Here is a 23,893-nt window from a genome sequence, read left to right on the forward strand (position 1 = left end):
CCTGGAACTGAAGATTAACTGTACTTAAAACAATCAAGATGATGTTTATTAGGCCACTATATGACAAATTTCAAAATAATTGTCAGAGCTGACCATGCTGTTCTACACATAACCCCCTCCCTCAGGTTATGCACCCCTGAAACACCTCTTTAAAAGCTCTTGCCTCCTGATGGGAAGTGGGAAATTTGTTCTTTGGGACATAAATCAGCCTCCTCCTCAGGTTGACCTCCTGAATGAAGAAAACTTTCCTTTCCTACCAACACTTGTCTCTCAAGTATTGCCTTTCGAACAGTGAGCAGCCAAACCTGAGTTTGGTAACAGTGTTATATGAAGGAAGAATTGTTCTTTATTGAGATGTAGTCAATGTGCAATAAACTGTTCAGTAGATATTTGGCAATTGTATACACCTGAGTGACCACTACCCAAAATAAAGTATAAAACATTTCCACCTCCTCCCTCTCAAGTGCTCCTTGTTCTTCCCCAGGCATTTCCTTATCCAGTTAATATCCTATTTCCCAAACCACTATTCCTATACTTTCCAGAACCACTACATAATTTTGATAATCATAAAACTGTTTTAAGTTTGCCTGTATTTGGATCTAATGTAAACTGAATAACACTGTATATACTTTTATCTATCTGGATTATTTTGCTTAACATAATGTTTTTGAGATTTTGTGCATGTAGTTGTTTGTTCCTTTTTTTAATTGCTGATGAATTTTCCATTGTATTAGTTCTACCAAAATCTATTTATTTAATCTTCTGTTGATGGAGAGAGTGTTTCCAATTTTTGGACACCATGAATAAGTATGCTCTATGAATTCCAGTATAAGTCTTGTTTTGTTTTGTTGTTTCTCTTTTTAACATTTGTTTGCTTTCTCCTCATGAACAGTTATCTAAAGTAGTTATGCCTTATTGCATTCCTACCATCAAGGTATCAGAGTCCCACTTACTCCACATCATCACCAACATTTGTTGTTGTCAGCTTTTTTCTTTTTTTTTTAACCTTTCTAAGTGAATGGAATTGGTAGCTCGTTGTTTTATTTGCATTATTTTAATAACTAATGATGCTGAATAACTTTTATTCTGTGATTACTGGCCATTTTTATATCATCTTTTATGAAGTGTCTGCTAGGTCTTTTGCACTTTCCCTTTCTAATTATTCATATATATATATATATATATATATATGTATGTATTTCAGGTAATGTATTTCAAAGACTAGTGTAACTATTATTTATTACAGTGGAAAAAGGATAAAACTGCTATTATCTTTAACTTTTTGATTTATATTCACAAGTGACACTTAAAATTAATAAGGTTTGTGCATTAAGAATAGTATATACATTACACTAGTCTGAAAAGTATAACTTGAATATATATATATTATATTGCATGTACTTTTTTTCAGGGATTTTTTTGTTCCATTTTTTTTGAGATATAATTGACATATAACATTATACTAGTTTCAGGTGTGCAACACAATGATTCAATATTTGTATGTCAAAATCTGATAAATGATCACCACAAGTCTAATTAGCACCTAGTTAAAAGATCTCAGGGTCTTTTTATAGGATAGATTAGGCTACTGCAGACACAAGTCTTTGTCTTGTTTGCTACAATATCCACTACAGTAAGTCCCATACATATGAACCTTCACGTTGGGAAATTTCAAAGATACAAACGTGAGTTTGCATGTCCCATCACGTAAGTTAGTTCTCATGTCTGGCATACATTGTCATGTACATGCATCCTCTACAAGTGGTTGTACTTTTGTGTACTTTACTGTACAGTACTGTATAGAGCACAGTGGTACAGTATCTTTATTTCAAACCCAGGATGTCTAGAAACAAGCATAAAAGCAGTGGTGATGTAGCTGGTAGTATTGTACTTTTCAAGGTACTGTACTGTAAGATTAAAAATGTTTTATTTATTTTTTGTTTTCTATGTCTTATTTGTGTGAAAAGTAGTATAAACCTATTACAGTACAGTACTATATAGCTGATTGTGTTAGTTGGGTACCTAGGCTAACTTTGTTAGACTTATGAACAAATTAGACTAATGAATGTGCTCTTGGAATGGGACTCGTTCATATGTAGGGGATTACTGTATGTGTCTGTCACATATAAGATGCTTACAAGTTACTTATGGAATAAATGAATTGTTGTTTCCTGTGAAACCAAAAAATTTAATTACTGAGCAGTACATTATTTACTGTCCATTTTTGAGAACCACCATCCCTTAGTGAAGCACACACACACAGAGAGAGAGAGAGAAAGCCTAGTTTCAGATTCCAGTTCTGACATTTACTAGCTATGTGACCTTGGGGAATCACTTATCATCTCTGTGCCTCAGTTTCCTCATCTATTAAATAAGAATGATAATAGTTCTTACTAATATGTTGCTGTGAGATGTAAATGACTCATTATCCATAAAAACATAAGATAGTCATAGGGCATTTGGTTGTTATATAATTGTTTGCTATTATTATTATAGTTGAGAGTTTTGGATGAATGAAAACAAGACTTGCTCAGAAATTTTGGGAAATTTAACAGTGTTTACAGTGGAGGTGGAAGAGATTTTAGGCTAGCAGGTGGATGATGTGAGTACATTCAGCATGTTGCTTGGCTGGGAGAAGTGGACGTTAAAGTGAAGAAAGAAGTAGTAGAACCTTCATTCAAATGTACTCCATATCATAATGTTTCTTGAGTAGTTAAGTCTGGGACTTCTTTAGAGATACTTCTGCCCTAGTAAAAATATAGCTGCTAAATCAATAGACCAGACAACTACTGTCCACAAAATAATTATAATTAACACTCTTACAAACATTATCACAATTATATAATGCATATGAAAGCTTTTCATAAATTGCAAAAAGCTATACAAATTATATTAGTACCAAAAAGACTGCATTGGTGGGCGCCACTGGTAATTTCTTTTATATTTTATGGACTTTTCTCAGGTTTCTTACATCTCTGTAATCATGAAAGCTCTCATTTCCTCCACAGCTTTCTATCTACACTGATAGAAAGATCTCTCCTGTTTCTGACCTTTTTCTTTCTGTCTAGTCTCTTATCGCTCTCTGTCTCCCAGGCATCTCTACTTAAATGTCTTCCTATCACATCAAATTCACTATGCCTAAGACAAAATGTCTGATCTTTCCCTTAAGCCATTTCTTTTGTTTCTTCCTCTGTTGAAGATATAAAATTTTATCAGTATTTAAACACAGCCTTGAAAATACTAATCCTAAACACACAACAATGTATGTACAGATGTTTTCAATCACACCACAAAAAACTATATTTTTATTATTCTTCATGCATGAACTTTACTAATTTTAACAGTGTCACTTGTGCATATAAATCAAAGAGTAAAAGATAAGTGTAGTTTTATCCTATTCTCACTGTAATGGATAATATTTTCATTAGTCTTTGAAATATATTACCTGAAGAATTCACCTTCATAAGGACTACATAAAATTTGTTACACCTCTTCTAAGAATGGAAATATTAAACCTTAAACATACATAAAGAAAAGATTAAGCAATTGAAACTGAGAAGAGGGAGAAAATTGAGGTTTAAAAAGTTATTATAAGAAAATTCTTAAAAGACTGTTTTGAAAAGAAAGAGAACCAAGATTAAACATTAAAAGCCAATATTCCATTACTTTATTATATTAAACCAACAATTTTTGGTCTTTTAGGACATGTTAAAATTCTCAAAACATTACTCTATTTCCACAATATCCCAGTTAATGTATATTGTGTTGCCAAATTTTGTCAACCCTATTGTTCACCTTGAATTTATTATTTACATGTAAGCACTATAGCAATCCAAAACAAGGAGTAATTTTGGCTTCCAAGTTGCCAACAAATCAAAGTTTAGAGAAAATAATGCCTAAAATTTTTATCTTAATTGTTAACAAAAATCTTGTATTTATTTAAAATAATTTATGTTTTACTAATATGTTTTATGTGTTGTAGTTATGAGGGATGTACAAACTAATAACATACAGTAACTGTAACTTATGGTATTAATAAAATGAAAGTTTGGAATGATAATAAAATGACATAGATGAAATGCCCCATTTCTCCTGGGGGGAGTATTAAATCTTTCACAGGTGACTGATACTTTAGCTTAAGTTGAGTAGGTTTAGCTAAAAGATAAGTAGGTTTTTCCCTCTACAAGTAAAGAAGAAAAGAGCTATATAAGCTGAAGTTGTAAATTTTGCAAAGTGCATTAAATAATTAAAATAAAACTTTATGCAATTCAGTATAACTGTACTCAAGGGGAAAGGGATTGATACAGTAAGAAATAAGGCTAAAGATATAGTCTGAGGTCAAATTTAGACAAGCTTTATCTTCTTGTTAAATACTTCTGAGAATTGTATAATAAATAAACATATTAGTGATAGAGAGTTAGAGGAAAAACATCTTTTGCCATGACTCAATCTCTTGAAAGAGACAGAAAGTCCAGATCAAGCAAGCTTAATGAACTATCACAAAATAAGAATATATTTTCCGAGAACTGAAAAATCTAGAGTGAAGTTTGATTTCAGGCAAAGATAGTTCTACATTCTTATAAAAAAAAATTTCATCCTAGTGTCAACTTTTCTGGGTGTTTCCAGAGGGACTCTGCAAATACTTTCAAAAATATTCCCTAACAATCCATACATAGTTTATACTATGTAGAACACCTTTTCCAATATTTGCCTATAAATTTTATGTGTGATTTACTTGGCTTTAACTGAGGCACATGCCCAGGCCTGAATCAATACAGCTGGAGAGATACAAGGCTCTAACTGGCCAGATTAGATTAGATGCTCACTTCTGTAGCTGGAAGAAACATCAACCTTAATGATAAAACTGGTCTTTCTTTAAGAGGAAAAGATAGGGAAAAAAATGGCAGCTTCCACTTTCTATGTCTTAGAACAATCATTTTTGGAAACAAGCTACCATACTGAAAAAAAACCTCATGGAGAGGCCCATGTGGAGAATGAAGGAGGGCCTCCAGCCTGTCAGCCTGGCTGGGCTCTCTGGGAATAAGCAAGTGTGCATCTCCCTCTCTTGTGACTGAGCTGCCTTCAAAGTAAAACTTTTTGCTCTGTCACCCTGTTTCAGCTGATACCACATGGAGCAAAGTATCATTACCTTTAAGAAAAATCTTCCCAAAATTCAGACTCCTGAGCAAAATAAACAATTGTTGTTTAAACCCATTCAATTTGAAATGGTTTGTTACAGAACAATAGATAGCTAGAATGGATTTCTTGTACGTGGAAGTGGTATGCTGTCACCTGAAACCTAACATATGTGACATTCTACCAACTTGGATCAAAAAGGAAGGAGAGATTGTAAAATTTAAAAAAAAAGACTTTTAGATACCAAACCTTCTAGAAGCAAGTAATAGGCTCAATTGATCTCAGTGTGTCTGCAGTGTACAGCAGCTTGAAGCAAGATCTTAGTTCCCTGCCTGAGTATTGAACCTGGGCTACATGGGTGAAAAACAGGGAATCTTAACTGTTAGACCCCCAAGGACCAGTGGCTAGAAGCAGAGCTCTGGCTCTTACCTTCTTTGGTAAAAGAATTTCACAAACAGACCGAGATAGTAAAGCAAGCACAGAGCGTATTAGAAGCACAATGGTGTGGGAGAGAACATAAAGCAGCAGTTTATTTCAGACAGAAGCAAATCAGAGCTACACACTCAAATAAAAGTGTGGGCATCCTCACTAGTGAGGACCATGAAAGTGATGGTTTAGATCGCTTATATGGGGGGCAGTTTGCTTTGTTCCCTCTGGCCAATCACCTTGCTTGTTTCCCATATCTGATCTGACTCAGGGCCCTCCCTAAGGTGTGCATGTATCTTTTAGCCAAGATGGATTCCAGCGTGAGGATCTCTGGGAGGTTGGTAGAACATATTATGGGATACTGTCCCCTCCGTTTTTGACCCCTGAGCGACCTTTCTGTGCATGTGTAGTTGGGGAGGTCTCCTTGATCTTAAGAATGAAAGATGTGGTCATATTATTGATATCTTTCTACTCCAGCAGAGCTTAGTTCCTCTCCACTCCTGCTGTTATCGTTTTCCTTGAAATGTCAGTGGGAGACAAGCTCCAATTGCCCATCCAGACAAACTCCAGCTGCTCAGCCTGGGGCCCCATCTACCTCCTACCTCGTGGCTACTCAGTTGCGAAATGGGCCATTACTATGGAAAGGAAGGAGGATAAATTTCCTGGGACTGAGTCAATAAGTAAAAAGGATCAGAGATAGTAAGATTGGGCCCTACTCAGACACTAGGAGCTGCCACTAGCTCTGTAGCTCTGAAGAATTCTGCATGTTTCAGGTTTCTGTTACTGTCTTTTGGAACCCAGTCACAATCCAAGTGGCCCCATAGAGAGAGCCTTGTGAAGAGAAATAGGGTCGCTGGAAAATAACCAGCACATACTTACCCCATATGTGAGTGAGCCATCTTAGAAATGGATCCTCCAATCCCAGTTGAGCTGCCCTAACTGAAACCATGTGGAGCAGAGATGGACCATCTTATCCAACCAACCATGTCCTGCCCAAATTGCAGATTCTTGAGCACAATAAATTATCATTGCTCTTTTAAGTTACTACTAAAATGAGGGTAAATTGATACACAGTAAGGGATAATTATAACACCGGGTGGGACATATAGAACAGAAGATAAAAATGGGAATAAAGAAAAGTTGGGGGACTGATAGGAAACATTCTAAATGGAATTTCTTTTTCTGTCTCTCTTTTTTTTTTTTCCAATGTAAACCACAACCACCACCACCGCCCCACCCAAAAAAAAGAGCAAAAGACGGAGCTAGACCTAGGAAAGGAATGGGCTCCACTGAAGTGTTGAAGATGCTCAGGTATTAAAAATAAAGGTACTCGTATAAGATGAATATATAGCATTCCTCTAGTAAAGAACCAATGGAACTTTGAAGATGACATCTAAAAACCTGAAGTTTTTATCTTCTTGCTAGTAAATAAAATAGGAAGTTGTAGTATTCTTGACCATTATATACCTACTACAGATTTGATATTCACTATTGTTGTTCATAGTTATTAAGACCTTTTTTTAAAAAATTGAAATCAGCATATTAAGATTGCTTACAAGGATGCAACACTAGGCTGTCGTTTCTGTGATACCCTTCCATGTGTTGCTGGGTTGGCGTGTGTTGTGTCAAATGGCTTCAACTGAAGTGGTAAAGGGAAGACCCAGACCAGCAATCTCTGTCCTTGTGATAGAAAGCAAAGAATTTCAGACTACCCCTCCGGGCTTAAGTACAATGCAAATTTTATTAAAGCTTAGTTACACTCTCAGTGGGAAAGCAGGCTGTTTCTGCCAAGTAAAACCAGCACTTCTGTACAGGCTTAAGGGGTGTTTATAAGGAGCGTTCTGCGAGGAGGCAGGGCACAATCATTGGTGAGTGACAGGGGACCATTATTTGATTGACAGTCGCAAGTTATGTAACAAGTTCATTTGGGGGCATGCCCTTACCCTTGATTTGCTAAGAACAGCCCACCTGGGTCAGGGGGGTGGTGCAAAACCACCTGCAGATTTTATTTAATGATGGTATAATGAGTTTGAGTTTATTATAGGTTATAAACCTGTCAGGTCTGGGCATGTGCAGCCTGGGGAAATTCCCTCCTGGTGCTGTGCTCCCTCTTAACCAGGATAAATTGTCCACCACATGACCATAGTTTCACCCGTTCTGGGTGGGGTCAGTTCCCACATGGTTGGGGTGTGACGATTATTCCCTTCTTGTCTTTTCACCACTGTCATTCCCTTGCTGCTAATGTCTGATTAACTACCTAACACATGGAATAAGAGGAAGCTTAATGCCTAAAGTGATTCAGTGCATTTACGTAGGAAATCTCTGACCCAATTGTTAAGCTAACATTCCAGATATCATCTCTTTTCTTCACCACTATCATATTAGGTGCTCAATAGGTATTTTTTATTACATTCAGTAAATAGAAAATTTGGAAAATAAGACCATGATCACTAAGCTTAGATAACCACATGTATATGTGTGTGTGTATATATACATATACATATACATATACATATACATATATATGTTTGTTTTTGTGTATGTGTACATACAGATATATATGTATATATATACTATATGTAAATATTACATATATATATATATATATATATATATATATATATATATATATATATCCCAATTTAAGTTATATACTATAATGATGTATTTAAAACAACAACCAAAAAAGAAACAACAGGCCTAAGTTTGTGTCACTTGCCCTCAGGACAGAAAAAAATGAGACTTTATTGCAGTTTGAAGTTCTAGTAGGAATGGAATTTCTGCAATTTCCTAGTCAGCACTATTGAGGTAACCTTGTGTAAAACATTATTTTCTTCTATTTTTCTGATAATCTCCTTGTTCTGTCCCATTTCATAAAAAGCCTTTTATTTTATATAGCTCCTTGAAGTGCCTTTCTATTTACTAGATGGGGTGCTTCCCAATTCATGAATTGTTGAGTAAAGCCAATTAGGTCCTCAAATTTGCTTGGCTGAATTTTGTTTTTAACAGATTTGGTGGCAGAGATGGGATCAAAACAGCCTTCTGGAAGCTTTGGGGACAAGAAAAGCAGTGGTGGTTCCCCATGAACCCTTTGCATTCTCTGGCTTTCTTGACTTTTCCAAGGACCATTGGTGAATACCTCTTGGTTTGAGCTCTGCTGTCTTTGTAACAAGCCCCCAGGATAACTGACTTCCTTTTACAGGGCAAGTCAGCTTGAGCTAGTAGACATTTCTGCCTGAAGCCAAATTGACTTGACAGATGGTTTTGTCCAGAGCCAAGCCCTTAGCCTTGCAGGCTGAAATTTCCATGTTCCATAGAAATTGTTGGTGGATACTGGCTAGATTTGGACTGGGTCTGGGATCACACTAGTTATGCCAAACTGGGTCCAGTGGGAGGCTTCAGGTGAATAAAATTTTGTTTATTTGGAGTTTATTATATCTAAAGAGTTGGGCACACCACCTTCTGGCACACCTGTTTATTTTATATCTGAACACTGATCTCAGAAGCTATAGGTATTTATGAAAACAACAAAACCTTTTAAGCTTGTTTTGCCTCCTGAGAGCTTGGCCTGGTAGCCATCAGGTTGGGGTCTCCAAAATATGTTTGAATAAAAATGCGAGTTACACCCCATTTATGGCTAGAGATGACTGGACAAACATGTGGGTTGAACTGCATTTGTAGCCTGGGACCTATCAAACAGTTCTAATGGGAGACTTCAATGGCAGTTATGGGGAACATTCTGAATAGATAAGGTCATTTAAAAAGTTCACCTAGAAGCAAGGGCTCCCAAATCAAACAAATAGAATGGGACACATATTATTTTAATTAGTATGCACAAGCCTCTAAAAGTTCTTGAAATCCCCAAATAGCTTCTTTGAAGGATCCATTGCAAAAAGCTAACAAAAAAGTAAAAATAAAAGAGATAAAATCAAAGCTGAACTCAATTCTTTGGGAAATTGGAAACAACTATTTTTCTTGCAGATCTCTGCTCCTTGAAAGGAGAGAGGAGTGTCTACAGAAGTTCAAAGTTCACCTGACCTTTCTTTGTCCAAACCCCCAAGCCTCCCCTATTCCTCTCAAAATGCTTGAAAAAATCAGGACATTGGAAACAGAATCGTCCTGCAATTAATCTGTGTTTTTGTGATGCAGATTTCCTGCCCCCTTCCCCAGTCTTCTCTAGGACCTAAGAGTCATTCTTTGAAATGCAAACTTTAAGAAGAGGTTTTTTTGTTTTTGTTTTTTTGTTTTTGTTTTTTCATAAGGAAGAGAGAGAGAGGAGGTATTTGGAAATTGCACTAATAAGAAATTTTATAAATCTTCTGCACAAATATTAGTAACTATGTCTCTGTATGTATCTATATGTTTGTGTGCTTGCCTATATGTGTATGGTGTAGTTGTGTTATATTTTTATATCTCTAGATGATATTGACAAAATTAATTAGTAAAAGAGCTCGATTTAGCTGGTTTGAAGGCAAGGACTGTAAGGATTAGGCATGCTAAACTTCTCAGCAATATGTCAGAAACTAACCCAAATGTTATTCAAATTCTCATGATCTGGGCTAATCCTCCATTATTGAAAGCTAATTTAAGTTTATTGGTTTAATTAAAACAGACATCTTTAAAATTAACATTAAATATCATGCATATAAAGAACTTTTATTCAACCTGGATTTACTTGTCATAGTCATGTTATCTTTGTAGCAAATTTGTCAGCAAATTAATAGCACTATAATAAATAATAATAACTTAGAACAAAGGCTGATTTTATCTAATGTCTCATCTAGTTCTCATTGGTAATCCAAACGTGTTGAGAGCAAATGATTTAGGTATATGTAAGTGGAATAAGAGTTTATAGATAAACTTTTTAGCAACAATTATATTTTATGGTATGTGTACTTTAAAATAACTTCTGGGCTTCCCTGGCGGCACAGTGGTTGAGAGTCTGCCTGCTGATTCAGGGGACACGGGTTCGTGCCCCAGTCTGGGAAGATCCCACATGCCACAGAGTGGCTAAGCCCATGAGCCATGGCCCCTGAGCCTGCGCATCCAGAGCCTGTGCTCCACAAAGGGAGAGGCCACAACAGTGAGAGGCCCACATACAGAAAAACAAAAACAAAAACAAAAAAAAAACTTCCTAAATATGTTTGGTGACTAAAAACTTTAGAGTTTTGCCTAATTATTTCCAAATAAAATAAAATAGTGTAACATTATGTACTGATCACGAGTTTATCTACTTTTTAATTCCTATTGCAGAGATACTAAAGATAAATGTAAGTCTTTAATTAAATGTATCTTGTGTTACATTGAAAGATTGCACTGTGAAAAATGTGTTTCTAGAAAGTATGAAAAGTATTAATAAATTTAAATTTACCAATATAAAAAATCACCAGTATGATATACACTTCACAATTGTTTACTTCTTAGTTTTCACTAGAAAGCAAAGTTTCTAAAAGTTAAGAATTCTAACTAGTATATGTAATTAAAGCTACTAGAAATAATAAGGGGAACAACTATATATGCAAGGAAAGTAAGAACTTTTTGGCTAAGAAAGGTATGATGTATGAAGATAGATACTTGTTAAGGGAAATGAAGGTGATTTTATCTAAACTAAAACTTTTGGTTACTTCAGAATGAGAAAGAAGAAATGAAAGACAAGCTATGGACATAGAAATGTGGTAAGGAGAGAAAAAGAAAAGTAGAGAAAGAACCCTGTGTAATCAAGCCAGTTAAAATTAAATTGATATTGTGGGGAGTTTAAGAGTGAGCTTTAATATCATTACTGTACTTATGTAAAACTATAAATTAATGTTCTTTCCTGCCCTAAAAGGACAAATTATTATTGGATTATTGGTCTACTCTTGATAATAAGAAATTATGAAATGTTTATCTTTACCTTTTAAAGTATTCTGCCTAGAAAACAGGATTCTGTAATTTTCCAAGATAATTCCCTGTATAACTTAAACTTAGTACTCCCAAAATTAAAAGAGTTAAGTTTTGCTCACAATTATGTAACATTCTGAAATGGCTGTCTCAAAATTGAGACTCATATCAAAAAGACTGAACCCAAGTATCAGGAAAATGCCCTCACTGACTTTCATGCAAAGGCAGCAGCAACAGAATCTGTAAAGATTATGGCACAGGTGGATGGAGTCCATTCTGCTTTTGTGAAAAATTACCCTCATACCAGATTTTTGTCTTCTGATGTTCTTGTAGCATGGCAAGAGTCAGCTCCTAAATCAGAGAGATTAAAGGAACAACCAGGACTATGGGAAAACCAAGAAGTCTGCTGCATTCTCTCTGGCTCCTTGGCTAATCCCATTTTTCAGTTTTTGCATTTTTTAACCAATCATAATGTATTTAAGAAAAACTATTTTTGTCCCTAAAATATTAGACCTCCTTTCTCTGGATCTTTTACCACCTGGATTTCATTCAAAGACCACTTAGTATGAGGTTTTGATATGCTTTTGTTATCTTATGCCTATATTCCAGACTCATTGAAGATTTCCCCTGCCTCATGGGTGATACCCTCATGGTGATAAAGAAACTTAGAAATATGTTTCCCTCTTGGGATATATCTTACACAATCTCCAGTGATCAAGACATTCATTTCATTGGACAAATCATATAAGCCTTAACAAGAACCTTACAAACTTCTAGGAATTATCACTGTCACTTTCACCCTCAGTAATCAGGCAAGGTTGAGAGAATTATTGGAAAAAATGTATTCAAGCAGAATAAAAAATAACATGGAACTAAATGAACATGGGACTAAAACAGTTTATAATTTTGATTTTTTTCTGTTTAAAATTTTAATGTTTTAAATGTTTTTCCAGATTTAAAGAAATCTTTTCTCTTAATCTATCAACAGTTTGTTAAAATGTACTTCTGTGAAAAAAGATGAGACCTTTGCTTTTTCTCTCCACCTCATGATCCCTTCAAAATTCAGAAACTTTCAGTGAGTATTCTTTTTTTAAAAAATGTATTGAAGTATAGTTGACCAATGATACTATTTTAGTTTCAGGTATACAACATAGTGATTTGATATTTTGATAGGTTATACACCATTCAAAATTATTATAAATATTGACATGGTTCCCTATACAGTACATTGTAGCACTGTGACTGTGACTTTTTTATTCTATAACTAGTAGTTTGCACCTCTTTTGCCTATTTCATCCCTCCCTCCACCTCTCTCATTTCTGGTAAACCCTAGTTTGTTTTCTGTATCTGTGAGTCTATTTTTGATGTATTATATTGGTTTATTTTATTTTATTTATTTATTTATTTATTTTTAGATTCCACATGTAAGTGAAAACATTTGGTAGTTATTTTTTCCTGTCTGACATATTTTACTAAATATAATAACTTCCAGGTCTATCCTTGTTATCAAAAATGGAAATATTTCATTATTCCTTATGGTTGAGTAGTATTCCATTATATATATCCCATCTTCTTTGTCCATTCACCTATCAATGGGTACTTAAGTTGTTTCCATTTAAGGGTGTTTACAAACAATATGCCTGGTAAGGGATTAATATCCAAAATATAAAAAGAGCTCATACAATTCAATATAAAAATTTAAATGAGAAGAGGACATAAATAGACATTTTTCCAAAGAAGACATACAGATAGACAAGAGGCACATGAAAAGATGTGTAACATCACTAATCATCAGGAAAATTTAAATCAAAGCCACAATGAGATAAAAACTTACACCTGTCAGAATGGCTATCATAAGAAGACAATAAATAACAAGTGTTAGCAAAAATGTGGAGAAAAGGGATTCCTAGAACATTGTTAGTGGGAATGTAAATTGGTACAGCCTCTATGGAAAACAGTATAGAGGTTCCTCAAAAAATTAAAAAAATGAATTATCATACAACCTAGCAACTCCATTCCTGGGGTTTATCCATAGAAAATAAAAATACCAATTAGAAAAGATAGGCACACTTCAATGTTTATATAGCAGCTTTATGTACAGTAGCCAAGATATGGAAGCAAGCTAAGTGCCCATCTCAGTGAGTATTCTTATTTTCATGACAATATATTTATTTGCATAAATTCAACAAGAATCTGTTCTCCTTATAACAGGATACTATTGGAAACATTGGCTATATTTCCAAGGTTTTCGCTGAAATTGCATTGCATGTAAAATTTGATGGTCATCTTTTTGGCTTGGTTTCCTTGTCTCAGACTTTTGAGAGTTCAGTCTAAAACTCCTTATAAAAAGTATTAACAAAGCATTCTTAAAAAGAAATTATATAGTTAATCAGTATTCTTGTTGCACTTATATAAAAAATCAGGCCAACTTTAATACAAAAAAATGTATTGTGATTATCTTTTGTAAAATAATGAGGGCAATTGTAGAGAGAAAACTTATGTTTGTACCTTTGTAGATATTATGATCTAGTCCTGTAAATTGTCTTTGTGGTTTGTTATATACCTGTATACTAGACTAGATTCTGAATTCTTCTACTTTTCTTAAGTATCTATCTATGACTCACAAAACTAACATTTCTAATTTTCTCCCATCCTTCTGATTTGGAATCACTAACAAAAATAAATACCTTTAAATCTCCTTAGAAGAGAATGTACCACATCCTACTCACTACCCAGGAGAGTGTCAAACTTCAGGGACGTGAACCTTATATATACATATCACAACTGAAGAAGAAGACCCCACCCAGCATCTGGCCCTGTACAAAAGATAGAGACCTCCAAATCAAATTGACAAAGAAGAGAAATAGCTAACATTAAGGTAGACTGCTTCCGTCCAAGACAATGGACGTACTTTAATCAAACATGAAATCCTATCTCCTTCTTATCCTTTCTTAACTCAAACATTGACCTTGAAATATAATGCCTTCATCTGTATACCCCAGGTTATTACTAGAAATGGGAGGCAAACTTTCAGACTGCTGGATTTATCATCAAATTTGTCATCTATCCTTAAGTACCTAGATCAGATTTGCCCTGTTCATAAAGAGATCTCACAATCAGCACCCATCTTTGCAAGGCATTTAGAAAGACTTTATTTCAGGCTAGAATGTTCTCTTTCTGCATGCACTAAAAACCTGACTCACCTTTGTCTTAAACAGGTAAATGTAGCAATCTCTGTGAATAAAGCAATTCCCTGGTTAGGAATAGATACAAATCAGAATGTGATCAGAAACCTGTCCTTAACTCTTAAAGACATTGCAGATTCTGTTTTTGAGACATTAGCTTCACAGCAGAGATCCATAGACTCTTTGACCAAGATTGCTCTTGAAAATAGGGTAGACTTTGATTACATTTTAGCTGAGCAAAATGTATCTGGGCTTTTGCCAACACCTCCTGCTCTACATGAATTGACACTTCTAGAGAAGTTAAAATGCAGTTACATAAGATAACTGAGCAATCAACTTGGTTGAAAAGGGTAATCCTTCAATGGGGTCCTTTCTTGATTTTTTTGAGGCTTTGGGCACATGGAGTACACTACAAACATTGGGAAGTATCCTGTTAATAATCACAATTCATTGTATTCTCTCAAAAGCTTTAAATGAAGATTTGCAGGAGCTAGCTACCAAGCAAACAATCCTAGGTCTAGAACACCAAAAAAGAAACAGAGAGAGAATTCCCTGGTGGTCCAGTGGTTAGGACTCCATGTTACTAATTACGTGTAACTACTTCAGGGTTCAATACCTGGTCAGGGAAATAAGATGCAACAAGCCGTACTGTGCAACCAGAAAAAAAAAAAAGAACTCTAATAAAAAAGAAAGAAGGAAAAGAAGCAGAGAATGACAAATTTAAGGATTATGAACGTGCAACTGTGACCTGTGAATGTCACAGGGATTAACCAAATATGTATGACTTATGGATACCACACCAAACAATAACCAATCTGCAAAAACTATAGATCAGTAGCTGACAGTGGTGTTAATAAGTTAAAATTTGACCACATCTCTCAGAGAGACTGGGAGATTGATCAAAAGGGTGAATTGTTTAAAAAAAAATAAGAAGAAGAGAAAAGAACCAACCTATTCAAGGTGAAGTAATTTGTCCCAAGAATGGCAAATCAAGACTTAATTACAGGAGGACCTTCAAGATGGTGGAAGAGTAAGAAGTGGAGATCACTTTTCTCCACACGAATACATTAAAAATACAGCTACATGTGGAGTAACACCTACAGAATAGCTACTGAATGCTGGCAGAAGACCTCAGACTTTCCAAAAGGCAAGAAAATCCCCATGTACCTGGCTGTGTGGCTGACAGGGTCTTGGTGTTCCAGACGGGTGTCAGGCCTTAGCCTCTGAGGTGGGAGAGCCAAGTTCAGGACATTGGATCACCAGAGACCTCCCAGCCCCATGTAATATCAATCAGCAAGAGCTCTCCAGGAGATCTCCATCACAAGGTAAAGACCCAGCTCCACTCAATGGCCAGTAAGCTTCAGTGCTGTACACCCCATGCCAGACAACTAGAAAGAGAGGAACACAACCTCACCCATTATCAGAGAGGCTGCCTAAAATCATAATAACTTCACAGACACCCACAAACACACCACTGGATGTGGTACTGCCCAGCAGTAAAACAAGATCCTCCCTCATCCACCAGAACACAGGCACCAGTCCCCTCCACCAGGAAGCCTACACAACCCATTGAACCAAGCTTACTCACTGGGGACAGAAAACAAAGACAATGGGAACTACGAACATACAGCCTGTGAAAAGGAGACCCCAAACACAGGAAGTTAAGGAAAATGAGAAGACAGAGAAATATACAGCACATGAAGGAGCAAAGTCAAAACCCACCAGACCAAACAAATAAAGAGGAAATAGGCAGTCTACCTGAAAAAGAATTCAGAGTAATATAGTAAAGATGATCCAAAATCTTGGAAAGAGAATGGAGAAAATACAGGAAACGCTTAACCAGGACCTAGAAGGACTAAAACACAAACAAACAATGATGAACAACACAATAAATGAAATTAAAAATTCTCTAGAAGGAATCAATAGCAGAATAACTGAGGCAGAAAAACGGATAAGTGACCTGGAAGAAACAATAGTGGAAATAACTACTGCAGAGCAGAATAAAGAAAAAAGAATGAAAAGAATTGAGGATAGTCTCAGAGACCTCTGGGAAAATATTAAACGAACCAACATTCGAATTATAGGGGTCTCAGAAGAAGAAGACAAAAAGAAAGTGACTGAGAAAATATTTGAAGAGATTACAGTTGAAAACTTCCCTCATATGGGAAAGGAAATAGTCAATCTCAATTCCAGGAAGCACAGAGAGTCCTATACAGGCTAAACCCAAGGAGACACACACCGAGACACATATTAATCAAACTATCAAAAAATAAATACAAAGAAAAAATATTAAAAGCAGCAAGGAAAAAATAACATATAGAGGAATCACAATAAGGTTAAAAGCTAGAAACTCTGCAAGCCAGAAGGGAATGGCAGGACACATTTAAGTGATGAAAGGGAAAAACCTACAACCAAAATTACTCTACCCAGCAAGGATCACATTCAGATACGACAGAGAAATTAAACCTTTACAGACAAGCAAAATTAAGAGAATTCAGCAACACTAAACCAGCTTTAAAACAAATGCTAAAGGAACTTCTCTAGGCAGGGAACACAAGACAAGGGAAAAACCTACAATAGCAAACCGAAAACAATTAAGAAAATGGTAATAGGAACTTACGTATGGATAATTACCTTAAATGTAAATGGATTAAATGCTCCAACCCAAACACATAGACTGGCTGAAAGGATACAAAAAAAAAAAAAAAAAAAAAAAAAGACCCATATATATGCTGTCTACAAGAGACCCACTGCAGACCTAAGGACACAAACAGACTGAAAATGAATGGATGGAAAAAAGTATTCCTTGGAAATGGAAATCAAAAGAAACCTGGAGTAGCAATTCACATATCAGACAAAATACACTTTAAAATAAAGACTATTACAAGAGACAGAAAGAACACGGCATAATGATCACAGGATCAATCCAAGAAGAAGATATAACAATTTTAAATATTTATACACTGCAAACAGGAGCACCACAATTTATAAGGCAAATGCTAACTGCCATAAAAGGGGAAATCAACCGTAACACAATAATATTAGGGATCTTTAACACCCCACTTTCACCAATGGACAATTCATCCAAAACGAAAATAAATAAGGAAACATAAGCTTTAAATACACATTAAACAATATGAACTTAATTGATATTCAGAGGACATTCCATACAATAACAAGAGAACATACTTTCTTCTCAAGTGTTCAGGAACATTCCCCAGTATAGCTGATATCTTGGGTTGCAAATCAAGGCTTGGCAAATTTAAGAAAATTGAAATCATATCACGTATCTTTTCTGACCACAATACTATGAAACTAGATATCAATTACAGGAAAAAATCTGTAAAAAATTACAAACACATGGAGGCTGAAAAATACACTACTAAATAACCAAGAGATCACTGAAAATAATCAAAGAAGAAATCAAAAAATACTTAGAAACAAATGACAATGAAAACATGAAGACACAAAACTTATGGGATGAAGCAAAGGCAGTTATAAGCGGGAAGTTTATAGTAATACAAGCCTACTTCAAGAATTAAGAAACTTTTCAAATAAACAACATAACCTTACATTTAAAACAATTAGAGAATCGAGAACAACAAAAAAAAAAACCCCGAAAGTTAGTAGAAGGAAAGAAATCAGAACGATCAGATCAGAAAAAAAAATGAAAAAGAAATGAAGGAAACAATAACAAATATCAATAAAATTAAAAATTGGTTCTTTGAGAAGATAAACAAAATAGATAAACCACTAGCCAGACTCATCAAGAAAAAAAGGAAGAAGACTCAAATCAGTAGAACTAGAAATGAAAGAGAAGTAACAAATGACACTGCAGAAATACAAAGAATCATGAGAGATTACTACAAGCAACTATATGCCAATAAAATGGACAACCTGGGAGAAATGGACAAATTGTTAGAAAAGCACAACCTTCCAAAACTGAACTAGGAAGAAAAAGAAAATATAAACAGACAAATCACAAGCACTGAAATTGAGACAGTGATTAAAAATCTTCCAAAAACAAAAGCCCAGGACCAGAGGCCTTCACAGGAGAATTTTATCAAACATTTAGAAAAGAATTAACACTTACCCTTGCCAAACTCTTCCAAAATATAACAGAGGGAGGGACACCCCCAAACTCATTCTAAGAGGCCACCATCACACTGATACCAAAATCAGACAAAGATGTCACAAAGAAATAAAATGACAGGCTACTATCATGGATGAACATAGATGCAAAATCCTCAACAAAATACTAGCAAACAGAATCCAACAGCACATTAAAAAGATCATACACCATGATCAAGTGGGATTAATTCCAGAAATGCAAGGATTCTTCAATATACACAAATCAATCAACGTGATACACCATATTAACAAATGAAGGAGAAAAACCATATGATCATCTCAATAGAAGCAGAAAAAGATTTTGACAAAATTCAACACCATATACAGTAAAAACCCTCCAGAAAGTAGACATAGAGGGAATCTACCTCAACATAATAAAGGCCATATACGACAAACCCACAGCCAATATCATTCTCAATGGTGAAAAACTGAAAACATTTCCTCAAAGATCAGGAACAAGAGAAGTTTGTCCACTCTCACCACTATTATTAAATATAACTTTGGAAGTTTTAGACACAGCAATCAGAGAAGAAAAGGAAATAAAGGAATTCAAATTTGAAAAGAAGAAGTAAAACTGTGACTGTTTGCAGATGACATGATACTATACATAGAGAATCTTAAAGATGCTACCAGAAAACTACTAGAGCTAATCAATGAATTTGGTAAAGTAGCAGGATACAAAATTAATGCACAAAAATCTCTGGCATTCCTATACACTAATGCTGAAATATCTGAAAGTGAAATTAAGGAAACACTCACATTTACCATTGCAACAAAAAGAATAAAATACCTAGGAATAAACCCACCTAAGGAGACAAAAGACCTGTATGCAATAATCTATAAGACACTGGTGAAAGAAATTAAAGCATTTACAAACAGATGGAGAGATATACCACATTCTTGGATTGGAAGAATCAACATCGTGAAAATGACTATATTACCCAAAGCAATCTACAGATTCAATGCAATCCCTATCAAACTACCAATGGCATTTTTCACAGAACTGGAACAAAAAATTTCAAAATTTGTATGGAAACCCAAAAGACCCCAGATAACCAAAGCAATTTTGAGAAAGAAAAATGGAGCTGGATGAATCAGGCTCCCAGACTTCAGACTATACTACAAAGCTGCAGTAATCAAGACAGTATGGTACTGGCACAGAAACAGAAATATGGATCATTGTAACAAGATAGAAAGCCCAGAGATAAACCCACACCCATATGGTCACCTTATTTTTGATAAGGGAGGCAAGAATATACAATGGAGAAAAGAGAACCTCTTCAATAATTGGTGTTGGGGAAACTGGATAGCTACATGTAAATGAATGAAATTAGAACACTCCCTAACACCATACAGAAAATGAATTCAAAATGGATTAAAGATCTAAATGTAAAGCCAGACACTATAAAACTCTTAGAGGAAAACATAAGCAAAATACTCTATGACATAAATCCCAGCAAGATCCTTTTTGTCCCACCTCCTAGAGCAATGGAAATAAAAACAAAAATAGACAAATGGGACCTAATGAAACTTAAAAGCTTTCCACAGCAAAGTAAAACATCAATAAGACAAGATCACAACCTTCAGCATGGGAGAAATTATTTGCAAATGAAGCAACTGACAAAGGATTGATCTCCAAAGTTTACAAGCAGAAAATGCAGCTCAATATCAATAAAACAAACAACACAATCCAAAAATGGGTAGAAGGCTAAATAGACATTTCCCCAAAGAAGATATACAGATTGCCAACAAACACATGAAAGGATATTCAACACTACTAATCATTAGAGAAATGCAAATCAAAACTACAATGAGGTATCACCTCACACCAATCAGAATGACCATCATCAAAAATTCTACAAACAATAAATGCTGGAGAGGGTGTGGAGGAAACAGAACCGTCTTGCACTGTTGATGGGAATGTAAATTGATACAGCCATTATAGAGAACAGTATGGAGGTTCTTATAAAACTAAATATAGAACTACTATACCACTCTGCAATCCCACTACTGGGCATACACCCTGACAAAACCATAATTTAAAAAGAGGCATGTACTACAATGTTCATTGCAGCTCTATTTACAATAGCCATGATATGCAAGCAACCTTAGTGTCATCAACAGATGAATAGATAAAAAAGATGTGGCATATATATATATATATATATATATATATATATATATATATATAAAATGAAATTCAGTTATTTGTAGTGAGGTGGATGGACCTAGAATCTGTTATACAGAGTGAAGTATGTCAGAAAGAGAAAAAGAAATACCGTATCTTAACACATATATATGGAATCTAAATAAAAATAAAAAATGGTTATGAGGGACCTAGGGGCAAGACAGGAGTAAAGATGCAGATGTAGAGAATGGACTTGAGGACACAGGGAGGGGAAAGGGTAAGCTGGTATGATGTGAGAAAGTGGCATGGACTAATATATACACCACCAGATTTAAGAAAGATAGCTAGTGGGAAGCAGCTGCATAGCACAGGGAGATCAGCTCGGTGCTTTTTGATCACCTAGTGGGGTGGGATATGGAGGATGGATGGGAGACGCAAGAGGGAGGAGGTATGGGGACATATGTATATGTATAGCTGAATCACTTTGTTATATAGCAGAAAGTAACACACCACTGTAAAGCAATTATACTCCAATTAAGATGTTAACATTTTTTAATAAATTAAAAATAAAAAAAATATGTGTTAAAGTTAAAATTGTAGCTAAAGGTAATATATGCATGAAAAATATGTCATTTTTGTCATACACTAGACTCTTGAGTGGATAGGAAAAGGGAAATATAAAGAAATTTTATCCTAAATGGTTTAATTTTTTTAATTAAATTTAATATAAACATTTAAAAATTAGAAGATAAGCCTTAAACCAGAAAATATATCATAAGGAAAAAAGAGGAGAAATAAAAAAAGAAAGAAAAGACACTTACTTATGGTCCAACTACTTAAATACAATTATTATTAACATACTGATGTCTCAATTATTTTATTTATAAAAGTGTTTTATAAAGATGAAAAAATATTTACATCTACTTAAGTATCTTTTAAATGTTTAGTTTTGAGAAGCAACCCCATGGTACTTCTTTTTTTTCATAAACTTCAGTAGTAACAGCTTTTAATTTCCAGATAATTTTATGTTCTCTATGTACATTTAAAAAAATAATGGCGATTTTACCTTTATCACAGTTTCTTGGTCCTTACATAAAGAAAACGCAAATATTAATTTGGTTATGTTTGTCATGTTTATGTACTATATTTGAGAATATTTTTAGATATTCTAAAAATGTATTCTTTCAAGAAGAAGAATTGAATTATCAGATTCAGTGGGTCACCAGAACTTAACTGAGCTCCTTTCCACTCCCATTTAACCTATGCTATACTTAGCCTTCTCACTCTAAGTGTGTGTATGTGTGTGTGTGTTGTGTGTGTGTGTGTGCAACTGTGAGTATGTGTAATGTATGTTTACCCTGTTGTACTAGTTTGTAGTGGGAGAAACCCAGCCATTATTTTCAGAATTGTCACCACCTTATCAGGAGAGCCAGCTCCTTAATTTGGATCTGGATTTACTCTCTAAAATAATTTTTCTCCCAGACCTCAAAGTATCTGGGGATTTTCTGAGCACTAATATTAAAAACAGAAAATGATTGGCACATTGTTGCAAGTAATATACACATGTGCCATCTACTTTTCTATGATTGGCAAATTCAGAGATTCTAATTACTATTCATAATTGAAGAAAGTATATTGTTTAAATAACACTGTTCTAATGATGAAAATTAGAATTTGAAGTGGTTGGCCTTTGTTATATGATCTGTACCTTTCAAGTTCTTTTACATTTTTATTGATCCTCTTATTTTGATATGAATATTTATACCACTTTTCTGTTTCAACTATTGTTTTAGGAAGTGTTAATTCCCTCTTTGGATACATTTACTCAGTTTTTAATTTTAGGCTTGTTAGCTAGACTATCATCTTCCTTCCTCTCAAGATTCTAACTGAAAGGCAAAAATAGAATATAGAATAGAGGCTGAATACTAAAATTAGATCATATTTGCCCTGAGAGAACAAGATGCAGGGCAGAAAGATATAATTCTAGAAATGAGTACTTAACCCAGTGATTCCTTTCAGTCACACTGGTGGCGGAGGTCATCATCAAGACGACATGACTGTCAGCTCATCTGAGAACTGGACCTGAGCAATTGGAAGCTCTTCATCTCTCTTTTGGACTTAGAAAATGATACTCCCTCCACTGGGTCCACAGTGAGAGGCATTTTCAAGGATGCAGACTTGAGGGAGCAATGTGCTGTTGAGATCTTCTGGATGGTATACTTGAATGAACTGAGTTAAGTCCTCTACATGAACTTTTAAGATTTGGAAAGTGGGTGTGGAAATCTACTAATCTTGCTTCTGTTCAAAACAAGCCTCAAAAGTAAAAATTGTTAAATTTAAAAATTGTTAAAATTATTAAAATTGTCATCTACCAGTCTAGAGTGTTCTGCCTCTTTCTTCAGTCCTCCATTATCTCTGTGTATGGGCGCTGGTTTCAGTTTACACTCAGGAATCTCCCAAAATTTCAAACCGACAATTGGTGAGCCAGCCAAGAGACCAAAGAAATGGGTTTTGGAAAAGTGGCATCCCTTAAGAAAATATCACATTAGCCACTGACCTTTATGTGGGGAGGTGTGACCATTTTAGATGTTTATGGATGGCCCCATGGGTACAGAGACACCCCCAAAACATGGACTACTTTCATTTATCTGTTTGCAGAACTGCTCATAGTGTACCACTGCAAAGAAGGGAAACAAATGGCTGCTGTAGTGGGCTGGTCTCTACTGTGGGCAGTTCAGATGGCCACTGATGCCCAACTAGAGGCTGAAGCGTGACTTAAAAAGTTGGAAGAAGTGCTAAGCTTAAGGAAGGATTTGTCCACTACTCTGCTAGTTTCAAGCTTAGCTGAGAAGGTATGAGAGTAGGATAGTAACTTATTAGTGTGCCATTTTGCAAAGCTAGGAAGGATTAAGGTCTGAGTGCTTATGGCAAGGCCTGATTAGGATTCCATAAGGTAGAATCCTTGGGAAACTGAGGAGAGAGAATGGGAGGCTGTTGTGATAATTGA

The sequence above is a fragment of the Mesoplodon densirostris genome, chromosome 7, assembly GCF_025265405.1.
Source record: "Mesoplodon densirostris isolate mMesDen1 chromosome 7, mMesDen1 primary haplotype, whole genome shotgun sequence".
NCBI lineage: Eukaryota > Metazoa > Chordata > Mammalia > Artiodactyla > Ziphiidae > Mesoplodon > Mesoplodon densirostris.